The sequence below is a fragment of the Saccoglossus kowalevskii genome, chromosome 14, assembly GCF_978046115.1.
Source record: "Saccoglossus kowalevskii chromosome 14, keSacKowa6.1, whole genome shotgun sequence".
Lineage (NCBI taxonomy): Eukaryota > Metazoa > Hemichordata > Enteropneusta > Harrimaniidae > Saccoglossus > Saccoglossus kowalevskii.
The window spans coordinates 24,380,379-24,397,043 of NC_140654.1; positions in this window are offsets into that span (position 1 = coordinate 24,380,379).

A 16,665-nucleotide genomic window follows, 5' to 3' on the forward strand; every position below is an offset into this window, starting at 1 on the left:
GGTCACATAAGACAGGTGGTCTTTATACACAGGTTGCGCATACATTATGCCTTGGGACTGCCTAAAAGAGGTCACATAAGACAAGTGGTTTTTATACACAGGTTACGCATACATTATGCTTTGGAACTGCCTAAAAGTGATCACATAAGACAGGTGGTCTCTGTACACAGGTTGCACATACATTATGAATTGGGACTGCCTAAAAGTGGTCACATAAGACAGGTGCTCTTTATACACAGGTTGCACATACATTATGCCTTGGGACTGCCTAAAAGTGGTGACATAAGACAGGTGGTCTTTATACACAGGTTACGCATACATTATGCCTAGGGACTGCCTAAAAGTGATCACATAAGACAAGTGGTCTTTATACACAGGTTGCACATACATTATGCCTTGGGTCTGCCTAAAAGTGGTCACGTAAGACAGGTGCTCTTTATACACAGGTTGCACATGCATTATGCCTTGGGACTACCTAAAAGTGGTCACATAAGACAGGTGGTCTCTGTACACAGTTTACGCATACATTATGCCTTGGGACTGTCTAAAAGTGGTCACATAAGACAGGTGATCTCTATACACATGTTACGCATACATTATGCCTTGGGACTGTCTAAAAGTGGTCACATAAAACAGGTGGTCTCTATACATAGTTTACGCATACATTATGCCTTGAGACTGACTAAAAGTGGTCACATAAGACAAGTGGTCTTTATACACAGTTTAAGCATACATTATGCCTTGGGACTGTCTAAAAGTGGTCACATAAGACAGGTGGTCTCTATACAAAGTTAAAGCGTACATTATGCCTTGGGACTGCCTAAAAGTGGTCACATAAGACAGGTGGTCTCTATACACATTTTACCCATACATTATGCCTTGGGACTGTCTAAAAGTGGTCACATAAGACAAGTGGTCTCTATACACAGTTTACGCATACATTATGCCTTGGGACTGGCTAAAAGTGGTCACATAAGACAGGTGCTCTTTATACACAGGTTCCGCATACATTATGCCTTGGGACTGCCTAAAAGTGATCACATAAGACAGGTGGTCTTTATACACAGGTTGCGCATACATTATGCCTTGGGACTGCCTAAAAGTGATCACGTAAAACGGTGGTCTTTATACACAGTTTAAGCATACATTATGCTTTGGGACTGCCTAAAAGTGGTCACAATAGACAGGGGGTCTCTATACACATTTTACGCATACATTATGCTTTGGGACTGCCTAAAAGTAATCACATAAGACTGGTGGTCTCTATACACAGGTTGCACATATATTATGCCTTGGGACTGCCTAAAAGTGGTCACATAAGACAGGTGATCTCTATACACATGTTACGCATACATTATGCCTTGGAACTGCCTAAAAGTGGTCACATAAGACAGGTGATCTCTATACACATGTTACGCATACAATATGCCTTGGGACTGCCTAAAAGTGGTCACATAAGACAGGTGGTCTCTATACACAGTTTACGCATACATTATGCCTTGGGACTGTCTAAAAGTGGTCACATAAGACAGGTGGTCTCTATACACAGTTTACGCATACATTATGCCTTGGGACTGCCTAAAAGTGGTCACATAAGAGAGGTGATCTCTATACACATGTTACGCATACATTATGCCTTGGGACTGTCTAAAAGTGGTCACATAAGACAGGTGGTCTTTATACACAGGTTGCGCATACATTATGCCTTGGGACTGCCTAAAAGTTGTTACATAAGACAGGTGGTCTTTATACACAGGTTACGCATACATTATGCCTTGGGACTGGCTAAAAGTGGTCACATAAGACAGGTGCTCTTTATACACAGGTTGCACATACATTATGCCTTGAGACTGCCTAAAAGTGGTCACATAAGACAGGTGGTCTCTATACACAGGTTACGCATACATTATGCCTTGGGACTGGCTAAAAGTGGTCACATAAGACAGGTGGTTTTTATACACAGGTTGCGCATACATAATGCCTTGGGACTGTCTAAAAGTGGTCACATAAGACAGGTGGTCTTTATACACAGGTTGCGCATACATTATGCCTTGGGACTGCCTAAAAGTGGTCACATAAGACAAGTGGTCTTTATACACAGGTTACGCATACATTATGCTTTGGGACTGCCTAAAAGTGATCACATAAGACAGGTGGTCTCTATACACAGGTTGCACATACATTATGAATTGGGACTGCCTAAAAGTGGTCACATAAGACAGGTGCTCTTTATACACAGGTTGTACATACATTATGCCTTGGGACTGCCTAAAAGTGGTCACATAAGACAGGTGGTCTTTATACACAGGTTACGCATACATTATGCCTAGGGACTGCCTAAAAGTGGTCACATAAGACAGGTGCTCTTTATACACAGGTTGCACATACATTATGCCTTGGGACTGCCTAAAACTGGTCACATAAGACAGGTGCTCTTTATACACAGGTTACGCATACATTATGCCTTGAGACTGCCTAAAAGTGGTCACATAAGACAGGTGCTCTTTATACACAGGTTGCACATACATTATGCCTTGGAACTGTCTAAAAGTGGTCACATAAGACAGGTGATCTCTATACACAGTTTAAGCATACATTTTACCTTGGGACTGCCTAAAAGTGGTCACATAAGACAGGTGGTCTCTATACACAGTTTAAGCATACATTATGCCTTGGGACTGCCTAAAAGTGGTCACATAAGACATTGGATCTCTATACACATGTTACGCATACATTATGCCTTGGGACTGCCTAAAAGTTGTCACATAAAACAGGTGGTCTTTATACACATGTTACGCATACATTATGCCTTGGGACTGGCTAAAAGTGGTCACATAAGACATGTGCTCTTTATACACAGGTTGCACATACATTATGCCTTGAGACTGCCTAAAAGTGGTCACATAAGACAGGTGGTCTCTATACACAGGTTACGCATACATTATGCCTTGGGACTGGCTAAAAGTGGTCACATAAGACAGGTGGTTTTTATACACAGGTTGCGCATACATAATGCCTTGGGACTGTCTAAAAGTGGTCACATAAGACAGGTGGTCTTTATACACAGGTTGCGCATACATTATGCCTTGGGACTGCCTAAAAGTGGTCACATAAGACAAGTGGTCTTTATACACAGGTTACGCATACATTATGCTTTGGGACTGCCTAAAAGTGATCACATAAGACAGGTGATCTCTATACACATGTTACGCATACATTATGCCTTGGGACTACCTAAAAGTGATCACATAAGACTGGTGGTCTCTATACACAGTTTACGCATACATTGTACCTTGGGACTGCCTAAAAGTGGTCACATAAGACAGGTGGTCTCAATACACAGTTTCAGCATACATTATGCCTTGGGACTGCCTAAAAGTGGTCACATAAGACAGGTGATCTCTATACACATGTTACGCATACATTATGCCTTGGGACTGCCTAAAAGTTGTCACATAAAACAGGTGCTCTTTATACACAGGTTGCACATGCATTATGCCTTGGGACTACCTAAAAGTGGTCACATAAGACAGGTGGTCTCTGTACACAGTTTACGCATACATTATGCCTTGGGACTGTCTAAAAGTGGTCACATAAGACAGGTGATCTCTATACACATGTTACGCATACATTATGCCTTGGGACTGTCTAAAAGTGGTCACATAAAACAGGTGGTCTCTATACATAGTTTACGCATACATTATGCCTTGAGACTGACTAAAAGTGGTCACATAAGACAAGTGGTCTTTATACACAGTTTAAGCATACATTATGCCTTGGGACTGTCTAAAAGTGGTCACATAAGACAGGTGGTCTCTATACAAAGTTAAAGCGTACATTATGCCTTGGGACTGCCTAAAAGTGGTCACATAAGACAGGTGGTCTCTATACACATGTTACCCATACATTATGCCTTGGGACTGCCTAAAAGTGGTCACATAAGACAGGTGGTCTCTATGCACAGTTTATGCATACATTATGCCTTGGGACTGTCTAAAAGTGGTCACATAAGACAGGTGGTCTCTATACACAGTTTACGCATACATTATGCCTTGGGACTGCCTAAAAGTGGTCACATAAGACAGGTGATCTCTATACACATGTTACGCATACATTATGCCTTGGGACTGTCTAAAAGTGGTCACATAAGACAGGTGGTCTCTATACACAGGTTACGCATACATTATGCCTTGGGACTGCCTAAAAGTGGTCACATAAGACAAGTGGTCTCTATACACAGTTTACGCACACATTATGCCTTGGGACTGGCTAAAAGTGGTCACATAAGACAGGTGCTCTTTATACACAGGTTGCGCATACATTATGCCTTGGGACTGCCTAAAAGTGATCACATAAGACAGGTGGTCTTTATACACAGGTTGCGCATACATTATGCCTTGGGACTGCCTAAAAGTGATCACGTAAAACGGTGGTCTTTATACACAGTTTAAGCATACATTATGCCTTGGGACTGCCTAAAAGTGGTCACAATAGACAGGGGGTCTCTATATACATTTTACGCATACATTATGCTTTGGGACTGCCTAAAAGTAATCACATAAGACTGGTGGTCTCTATACACAGGTTGCACATATATTATGCCTTGGGACTGCCTAAAAGTGGTCACATAAGACAGGTGATCTGTATACACATGTTACGCATACATTATGCCTTGGAACTGCCTAAAAGTGGTCACATAAGACAGGTGATCTCTATACACATGTTACGCATACAATATGCTATGGGACTGCCTAAAAGTGGTCACATAAGACAGGTGGTCTCTATACACAGTTTACGCATACATTATGCCTTGGGACTGTCTAAAAGTGGTCACATAAGACAGGTGGTCTCTATACACAGTTTACGCATACATTATGCCTTGGGAATGCCTAAAAGTGGTCACATAAGAGAGGTGATCTCTATACACATGTTACGCATACATTATGCCTTGGGACTGTCTAAAAGTGGTCACATAAGACAGGTGGTCTTTATACACAGGTTGCGCATACATTATGCCTTGGGACTGCCTAAAAGTTGTCACATAAGACAGGTGGTCTTTATACACAGGTTACGCATACATTATGCCTTGGGACTGGCTAAAAGTGGTCACATAAGACAGGTGCTCTTTATACACAGGTTGCACATACATTATGCCTTGAGACTGCCTAAATGTGGTCACATAAGACAGGTGGTCTCTATACACAGGTTACGCATACATTATGCCTTGGGACTGGCTAAAAGTGGTCACATAAGACAGGTGGTTTTTATGCACAGGTTGCGCATACATAATGCCTTGGGACTGTCTAAAAGTGGTCACATAAGACAGGTGATCTCTATACACAGTTTAAGCATACATTGTACCTTGGGACTGCCTAAAAGTGGTCACATAAGACAGGTGGTCTCTATACACAGTTTAAGCATACATTATGCCTTGGGACTGCCTAAAAGTGGTCACATAAGACAGGTGATCTCTATACACATGTTACGCATACATTATGCCTTGGGACTGGCTAAAAGTGGTCACATAAGACAGGTGGTTTTTATACACAGGTTGCGCATACATAATGCCTTGGGACTGTCTAAAAGTGGTCACATAAGACAGGTGGTCTCTATACACTGTTTACGCATACATTATGCCTTGGGACTGCCTAAAAGTGGTCACATAAGACAGGTGATCTCTATACACATGTTACGCATACATTATGCCTTGGGACTGTCTAAAAGTGGTCACATAAGACAGGTGATCTCTATACACAGGTTACGCATACATTATGCCTTGGGACTGCCTAAAAGTGGTCACATAAGACAAGTGGTCTCTATACACAGTTTACGCACACATTATGCCTTGGGACTGGCTAAAAGTGGTCACATAAGACAGGTGCTCTTTATACACAGGTTGCGCATACATTATGCCTTGGGACTGCCTAAAAGTGATCACATAAGACAGGTGGTCTTTATACACAGGTTGCGCATACATTATGCCTTGGGACTGCCTAAAAGTGATCACGTAAAACGGTGGTCTTTATACACAGTTTAAGCATACATTATGCCTTGGGACTGCCTAAAAGTGGTCACAATAGACAGGGGGTCTCTATACACATTTTACGCATACATTATGCTTTGGGACTGCCTAAAAGTAATCACATAAGACTGGTGGTCTCTATACACAGGTTGCACATATATTATGCCTTGGGACTGCCTAAAAGTCGTCACATAAGACAGGTGATCTCTATACACATGTTACGCATACATTATGCCTTGGAACTGCCTAAAAGTGGTCACATAAGACAGGTGATCTCTATACACATGTTACGCATACAATATGCTATGGGACTGCCTAAAAGTGGTCACATAAGACAGGTGGTCTCTATACACAGTTTACGCATACATTATGCCTTGGGACTGTCTAAAAGTGGTCACATAAGACAGGTGGTCTCTATACATAGTTTACGCATACATTATGCCTTGGGACTGCCTAAAAGTGGTCACATAAGAGAGGTGATCTCTATACACATGTTACGCATACATTATGCCTTGGGACTGTCTAAAAGTGGTCACATAAGACAGGTGGTCTTTATACACAGGTTGCGCATACATTATGCCTTGGGACTGCCTAAAAGTTGTCACATAAGACAGGTGGTCTTTATACACAGGTTACGCATACATTATGCCTTGGGACTGGCTAAAAGTGGTCACATAAGACAGGTGCTCTTTATACACAGGTTGCACATACATTATGCCTTGAGACTGCCTAAATGTGGTCACATAAGACAGGTGGTCTCTATACACAGGTTAGGCATACATTATGCCTTGGGACTGGCTAAAAGTGGTCACATAAGACAGGTGGTTTTTATACACAGGTTGCGCATACATAATGCCTTGGGACTGTCTAAAAGTGGTCACATAAGACAGGTGATCTCTATACACAGTTTAAGCATACATTGTACCTTGGGACTGCCTAAAAGTGGTCACATAAGACAGGTGGTCTCTATACACAGTTTAAGCATACATTATGCCTTGGGACTGCCTAAAAGTGGTCACATAAGACAGGTGATCTCTATACACATGTTACGCATACATTATGCCTTGGGACTGCCTAAAAGTTGTCACATAAAACAGGTGGTCTTTATACACAGGTTACGCATACATTATGCCTTGGGACTGGCTAAAAGTGGTCACATAAGACAGGTGCTCTTTATACACAGGTTGCACATACATTATGCCTTGAGACTGCCTAAAAGTGGTCACATAAGACAGGTGGTCTCTATACACAGGTTACGCATACATTATGCCTTGGGACTGGCTAAAAGTGGTCACATAAGACAGGTGGTTTTTATACACAGGTTGCGCATACATAATGCCTTGGGACTGTCTAAAAGTGGTCACATAAGACAGGTGGTCTTTATACACAGGTTGCGCATACATTATGCCTTGGGACTGCCTAAAAGTGGTCACATAAGACAAGTGGTCTTTATACACAGGTTACGCATACATTATGCTTTGGGACTGCCTAAAAGTGATCACATAAGACAGGTGATCTCTATACACATGTTACGCATACATTATGCCTTGGGACTACCTAAAAGTGATCACATAAGACAGGTGGTCTCTATACACAGTTTACGCATACATTGTACCTTGGGACTGCCTAAAAGTGGTCACATAAGACAGGTGGTCTCAATACACAGTTTAAGCATACATTATGCCTTGGGACTGTCTAAAAGTGGTCACATAAAACAGGTGATCTCTATACACATGTTACGCATACATTATGCCTTGGGACTGTCTAAAAGTGGTCACATAAAACAGGTGGTCTCTATACATAGTTTACGCATACATTATGCCTTGAGACTGACTAAAAGTGGTCACATAAGACAAGTGGTCTTTATACACAGTTTAAGCATACATTATGCCTTGGGACTGTCTAAAAGTGGTCACATAAGACAGGTGGTCTCTATACAAAGTTAAAGCGTACATTATGCCTTGGGACTGCCTAAAAGTGGTCACATAAGACAGGTGGTCTCTATACACATGTTACCCATACATTATGCCTTGGGACTGCCTAAAAGTGGTCACATAAGACAGGTGGTCTCTATGCACAGTTTATGCATACATTATGCCTTGGGACTGTCTAAAAGTGGTCACATAAGACAGGTGGTCTCTATACACAGTTTACGCATACATTATGCCTTGGGACTGCCTAAAAGTGGTCACATAAGACAGGTGATCTCTATACACATGTTACGCATACATTATGCCTTGGGACTGTCTAAAAGTGGTCACATAAGACAGGTGGTCTCTATACACAGGTTACGCATACATTATGCCTTGGGACTGCCTAAAAGTGGTCACATAAGACAAGTGGTCTCTATACACAGTTTACGCATACATTATGCCTTGGGACTGGCTAAAAGTGGTCACATAAGACAGGTGCTCTTTATACACAGGTTGCGCATACATTATGCCTTGGGACTGCCTAAAAGTGATCACATAAGACAGGTGGTCTTTATACACAGGTTGCGCATACATTATGCCTTGGGACTGCCTATAAGTGATCACGTAAAACGGTGGTCTTTATACACAGTTTAAGCATACATTATGCCTTGGGACTGCCTAAAAGTGGTCACAATAGACAGGGGGTCTCTATACACATTTTACGCATACATTATGCTTTGGGACTGCCTAAAAGTAATCACATAAGACTGGTGGTCTCTATACACAGGTTGCACATATATTATGCCTTGGGACTGCCTAAAAGTGGTCACATAAGACAGGTGGTCTCTATACACAGTTTAAGCATAAATTATGCCTTGGGACTGCCTAAAAGTGGTCACATAAGACAGGTGATCTCTATACACATGTTACGCATACATTATGCCTTGGGACTGCCTAAAAGTGGTCACATAAGACAGGTGGTCTCTATACACAGTTTACGCATACATTATGCCTTGGGACTGTCTAAAAGTGGTCACATAAGACAGGTGGTCTTTATACACAGTTTAAGCATACATTATGCCTTGGGACTGCCTAAAAGTGGTCACAATAGACAGGGGGTCTCTATACACATTTTACGCATACATTATGCTTTGGGACTGCCTAAAAGTAATCACATAAGACTGGTGGTCTCTATACACAGGTTGCACATATATTATGCCTTGGGACTGCCTAAAAGTGGTCACATAAGACAGGTGATCTCTATACACATGTTACGCATACATTATGCCTTGGAACTGCCTAAAAGTGGTCACATAAGACAGGTGATCTCTATACACATGTTACGCATACAATATGCCTTGGGACTACCTAAAAGTGATCACATAAGACAGGTGGTCTCTATACACAGTTTACGCATACATTGTACCTTGGGACTGCCTAAAAGTGGTCACATAAGACAGGTGGTCTCAATACACAGTTTAAGCATACATTATGCCTTGGGACTGCCTAAAAGTGGTCACATAAGACAGGTGATCTCTATACACATGTTACGCATACATTATGCCTTGGGACTGTCTAAAAGTGGTCACATAAGACAGGTGATCTCTATACACATGTTACGCATACATTATGCCTTGGGACTGTCTAAAAGTGGTCACATAAAACAGGTGGTCTCTATACATAGTTTACGCATACATTATGCCTTGAGACTGACTAAAAGTGGTCACATAAGACAAGTGGTCTTTATACACAGTTTAAGCATACATTATGCCTTGGGACTGTCTAAAAGTGGTCACATAAGACAGGTGGTCTCTATACAAAGTTAAAGCGTACATTATGCCTTGGGACTGCCTAAAAGTGGTCACATAAGACAGGTGGTCTCTATACACATGTTACCCATACATTATGCCTTGGGACTGCCTAAAAGTGGTCACATAAGACAGGTGGTCTCTATGCACAGTTTATGCATACATTATGCCTTGGGACTGTCTAAAAGTGGTCACATAAGACAGGTGGTCTCTATACACAGTTTATGCATACATTATGCCTTGGGACTGCCTAAAAGTGGTCACATAAGACAGGTGATCTCTATACACATGTTACGCATACATTATGCCTTGGGACTGTCTAAAAGTGGTCACATAAGACAGGTGGTCTCTATACACAGGTTACGCATACATTATGCCTTGGGACTGCCTAAAAGTGGTCACATAAGACAAGTGGTCTCTATACACAGTTTACGCATACATTATGCCTTGGGACTGGCTAAAAGTGGTCACATAAGACAGGTGCTCTTTATACACAGGTTGCGCATACATTATGCCTTGGGACTGCCTAAAAGTGATCACATAAGACAGGTGGTCTTTATACACAGGTTGCGCATACATTATGCCTTGGGACTGCCTAAAAGTGATCACGTAAAACGGTGGTCTTTATACACAGTTTAAGCATACATTATGCCTTGGGACTGCCTAAAAGTGGTCACAATAGACAGGGGGTCTCTATACACATTTTACGCATACATTATGCTTTGGGACTGCCTAAAAGTAATCACATAAGACTGGTGGTCTCTATACACAGGTTGCACATATATTATGCCTTGGGACTGCCTAAAAGTGGTCACATAAGACAGGTGATCTCTATACACATGTTACGCATACATTATGCCTTGGAACTGCCTAAAAGTGGTCACATAAGACAGGTGATCTCTATACACATGTTACGCATACAATATGCCTTGGGACTGCCTAAAAGTGGTCACATAAGACAGGTGGTCTCTATACACAGTTTACGCATACATTATGCCTTGGGACTGTCTAAAAGTGGTCACATAAGACAGGTGGTCTCTATACACAGTTTACGCATACATAATGCCTTGGGACTGTCTAAAAGTGGTCACATAAGACAGGTGATCTCTATACACAGTTTAAGCATACATTGTACCTTGGGACTGCCTAAAAGTGGTCACATAAGACAGGTGGTCTCTATACACAGTTTAAGCATACATTATGCCTTGGGACTGCCTAAAAGTGGTCACATAAGACAGGTGATCTCTATACACATGTTACGCATACATTATGCCTTGGGACTGCCTAAAAGTTGTCACATAAAACAGGTGGTCTTTATACACAGGTTACGCATACATTATGCCTTGGGACTGGCTAAAAGTGGTCACATAAGACAGGTGCTCTTTATACACAGGTTGCACATACATTATGCCTTGAGACTGCCTAAAAGTGGTCACATAAGACAGGTGGTCTCTATACACAGGTTACGCATACATTATGCCTTGGGACTGGCTAAAAGTGGTCACATAAGACAGGTGGTTTTTATACACAGGTTGCGCATACATAATGCCTTGGGACTGTCTAAAAGTGGTCACATAAGACAGGTGGTCTTTATACACAGGTTGCGCATACATTATGCCTTGGGACTGCCTAAAAGTGGTCACATAAGACAAGTGGTCTTTATACACAGGTTACGCATACATTATGCTTTGGGACTGCCTAAAAGTGATCACATAAGACAGGTGATCTCTATACACATGTTACGCATACATTATGCCTTGGGACTACCTAAAAGTGATCACATAAGACAGGTGGTCTCTATACACAGTTTACGCATACATTGTACCTTGGGACTGCCTAAAAGTGGTCACATAAGACAGGTGGTCTCAATACACAGTTTAAGCATACATTATGCCTTGGGACTGTCTAAAAGTGGTCACATAAAACAGGTGATCTCTATACACATGTTACGCATACATTATGCCTTGGAACTGTCTAAAAGTGGTCACATAAAACAGGTGGTCTCTATACATAGTTTACGCATACATTATGCCTTGAGACTGACTAAAAGTGGTCACATAAGACAAGTGGTCTTTATACACAGTTTAAGCATACATTATGCCTTGGGACTGTCTAAAAGTGGTCACATAAGACAGGTGGTCTCTATACAAAGTTAAAGCGTACATTATGCCTTGGGACTGCCTAAAAGTGGTCACATAAGACAGGTGGTCTCTATACACATGTTACCCATACATTATGCCTTGGGACTGCCTAAAAGTGGTCACATAAGACAGGTGGTCTCTATGCACAGTTTATGCATACATTATGCCTTGGGACTGTCTAAAAGTGGTCACATAAGACAGGTGGTCTCTATACACAGTTTACGCATACATTATGCCTTGGGACTGCCTAAAAGTGGTCACATAAGACAGGTGATCTCTATACACATGTTACGCATACATTATGCCTTGGGACTGTCTAAAAGTGGTCACATAAGACAGGTGGTCTCTATACACAGGTTACGCATACATTATGCCTTGGGACTGCCTAAAAGTGGTCACATAAGACAAGTGGTCTCTATACACAGTTTACGCATACATTATGCCTTGGGACTGGCTAAAAGTGGTCACATAAGACAGGTGCTCTTTATACACAGGTTGCGCATACATTATGCCTTGGGACTGCCTAAAAGTGATCACATAAGACAGGTGGTCTTTATACACAGGTTGCGCATACATTATGCCTTGGGACTGCCTATAAGTGATCACGTAAAACGGTGGTCTTTATACACAGTTTAAGCATACATTATGCCTTGGGACTGCCTAAAAGTGGTCACAATAGACAGGGGGTCTCTATACACATTTTACGCATACATTATGCTTTGGGACTGCCTAAAAGTAATCACATAAGACTGGTGGTCTCTATACACAGGTTGCACATATATTATGCCTTGGGACTGCCTAAAAGTGGTCACATAAGACAGGTGATCTCTATACACATGTTACGCATACATTATGCCTTGGAACTGCCTAAAAGTGGTCACATAAGACAGGTGATCTCTATACACATGTTACGCATACAATATGCCTTGGGACTACCTAAAAGTGATCACATAAGACAGGTGGTCTCTATACACAGTTTACGCATACATTGTACCTTGGGACTGCCTAAAAGTGGTCACATAAGACAGGTGGTCTCAATACACAGTTTAAGCATACATTATGCCTTGGGACTGCCTAAAAGTGGTCACATAAGACAGGTGATCTCTATACACATGTTACGCATACATTATGCCTTGGGACTGTCTAAAAGTGGTCACATAAGACAGGTGATCTCTATACACATGTTACGCATACATTATGCCTTGGGACTGTCTAAAAGTGGTCACATAAAACAGGTGGTCTCTATACATAGTTTACGCATACATTATGCCTTGAGACTGACTAAAAGTGGTCACATAAGACAAGTGGTCTTTATACACAGTTTAAGCATACATTATGCCTTGGGACTGTCTAAAAGTGGTCACATAAGACAGGTGGTCTCTATACAAAGTTAAAGCGTACATTATGCCTTGGGACTGCCTAAAAGTGGTCACATAAGACAGGTGGTCTCTATACACATGTTACCCATACATTATGCCTTGGGACTGCCTAAAAGTGGTCACATAAGACAGGTGGTCTCTATGCACAGTTTATGCATACATTATGCCTTGGGACTGTCTAAAAGTGGTCACATAAGACAGGTGGTCTCTATACACAGTTTATGCATACATTATGCCTTGGGACTGCCTAAAAGTGGTCACATAAGACAGGTGATCTCTATACACATGTTACGCATACATTATGCCTTGGGACTGTCTAAAAGTGGTCACATAAGACAGGTGGTCTCTATACACAGGTTACGCATACATTATGCCTTGGGACTGCCTAAAAGTGGTCACATAAGACAAGTGGTCTCTATACACAGTTTACGCATACATTATGCCTTGGGACTGGCTAAAAGTGGTCACATAAGACAGGTGCTCTTTATACACAGGTTGCGCATACATTATGCCTTGGGACTGCCTAAAAGTGATCACATAAGACAGGTGGTCTTTATACACAGGTTGCGCATACATTATGCCTTGGGACTGCCTAAAAGTGATCACGTAAAACGGTGGTCTTTATACACAGTTTAAGCATACATTATGCCTTGGGACTGCCTAAAAGTGGTCACAATAGACAGGGGGTCTCTATACACATTTTACGCATACATTATGCTTTGGGACTGCCTAAAAGTAATCACATAAGACTGGTGGTCTCTATACACAGGTTGCACATATATTATGCCTTGGGACTGCCTAAAAGTGGTCACATAAGACAGGTGATCTCTATACACATGTTACGCATACATTATGCCTTGGAACTGCCTAAAAGTGGTCACATAAGACAGGTGATCTCTATACACATGTTACGCATACAATATGCCTTGGGACTGCCTAAAAGTGGTCACATAAGACAGGTGGTCTCTATACACAGTTTACGCATACATTATGCCTTGGGACTGTCTAAAAGTGGTCACATAAGACAGGTGGTCTCTATACACAGTTTACGCATACATTATGCCTTGGGACTGCCTAAAAGTGGTCATATAAGAGAGGTGATCTCTATACACATGTTACGCATACATTATGCCTTGGGACTGTCTAAAAGTGGTCACATAAGACAGGTGGTCTTTATACACAGGTTGCGCATACATTATGCCTTGGGACTGCCTAAAAGTTGTCACATAAGACAGGTGGTCTTTATACACAGGTTACGCATACATTATGCCTTGGGACTGGCTAAAAGTGGTCACATAAGACAGGTGCTCTTTATACACAGGTTGCACATACATTATGCCTTGAGACTGCCTAAATGTGGTCACATAAGACAGGTGGTCTCTATAAACAGGTTACGCATACATTATGCCTTGGGACTGGCTAAAAGTGGTCACATAAGACAGGTGGTTTTTATACACAGGTTGCGCATACATAATGCCTTGGGACTGTCTAAAAGTGGTCACATAAGACAGGTGGTCTTTATACACAGGTTGCGCATACATTATGCCTTGGGACTGCCTAAAAGTGGTCACATAAGACAAGTGGTCTTTATACACAGGTTACGCATACATTATGCTTTGGGACTGCCTAAAAGTGATCACATAAGACAGGTGGTCTCTATACACAGGTTGCACATACATTATGAATTGGGACTGCCTAAAAGTGGTCACATAAGACAGGTGCTCTTTATACACAGGTTGCACATACATTATGCCTTGGGACTGCCTAAAGTGGTCACATAAGACAGGTGGTCTTTATACACAGGTTACGCATACATTATGCCTAGGGACTGCCTAAAAGTGATCACATAAGACAAGTGGTCTTTATACACAGGTTGCACATACATTATGCATTGGGACTGCCTAAAAGTGGTCACATAAGACAGGTGCTCTTTATACACAGGTTGCACATACATTATGCCTTGGGACTGCCTAAAACTGGTCACATAAGACAGGTGCTCTTTATACACAGGTTACGCATACATTATGCCTTGAGACTGCCTAAAAGTGGTCACATAAGACAGGTGCTCTTTATACACAGGTTGCACATACATTATGCCTTGGGACTGTCTAAAAGTGGTCACATAAGACAGGTGATCTCTATACACAGTTTAAGCATACATTGTACCTTGGGACTGCCTAAAAGTGGTCACATAAGACAGGTGGTCTCTATACACAGTTTAAGCATACATTATGCCTTGGGACTGCCTAAAAGTGGTCACATAAGACAGGTGATCTCTATACACATGTTACGCATACATTATGCCTTGGGACTGCCTAAAAGTTGTCACATAAAACAGGTGGTCTTTATACACAGGTTACGCATACATTATGCCTTGGGACTGGCTAAAAGTGGTCACATAAGACAGGTGCTCTTTATACACAGGTTGCACATACATTATGCCTTGAGACTGCCTAAAAGTGGTCACATAAGACAGGTGGTCTCTATACACAGGTTACGCATACATTATGCCTTGGGACTGGCTAAAAGTGGTCACATAAGACAGGTGGTTTTTATACACAGGTTGCGCATACATAATGCCTTGGGACTGTCTAAAAGTGGTCACATAAGACAGGTGGTCTTTATACACAGGTTACGCATACATTATGCCTTGGGACTGCCTAAAAGTGGTCACATAAGACAAGTGGTCTTTATACACAGGTTACGCATACATTATGCTTTGGGACTGCCTAAAAGTGATCACATAAGACAGGTGATCTCTATACACATGTTACGCATACATTATGCCTTGGGACTACCTAAAAGTGATCACATAAGACAGGTGGTCTCTATACACAGTTTACGCATACATTATGCCTTGGGACTACCTAAAAGTGATCACATAAGACAGGTGGTCTCTATACACAGTTTAATCATATATTATGCCTTGGGACTGCCTAAAAGTGGTCACAATAGACAGGGGGTCTCTATACACATTTTACGCATACATTATGCCTTGGGACTGGCTAAAAGTGGTCACATAAGACAAGTGGTCTTTATACACAGGTTACGCATACATTATGCTTTGGGACTGCCTAAAAGTAATCACATAAGACAGGTGGTCTCTATACACAGGTTGCACATATATTATGCCTTGGGACTGCCTAAAAGTGGTCACATAAGACAGGTGATCTCTATACACATGTTACGCATACATTATGCCTTGGAAGTGCCTAAAAGTGGTAACATAAGACAGGTGGTCTCTATACACATGTTACGCATACAATATGCCTTGGGACTGCCTAAAAGTGGTCACATAAGACAGATGGTCTCTATACACAGTTTACGCATACATTATGCCTTGGGACTGTCTAAAAGTGGTCACATAAGACAGGTGGTCTCTATACACAGTTTACGCATACA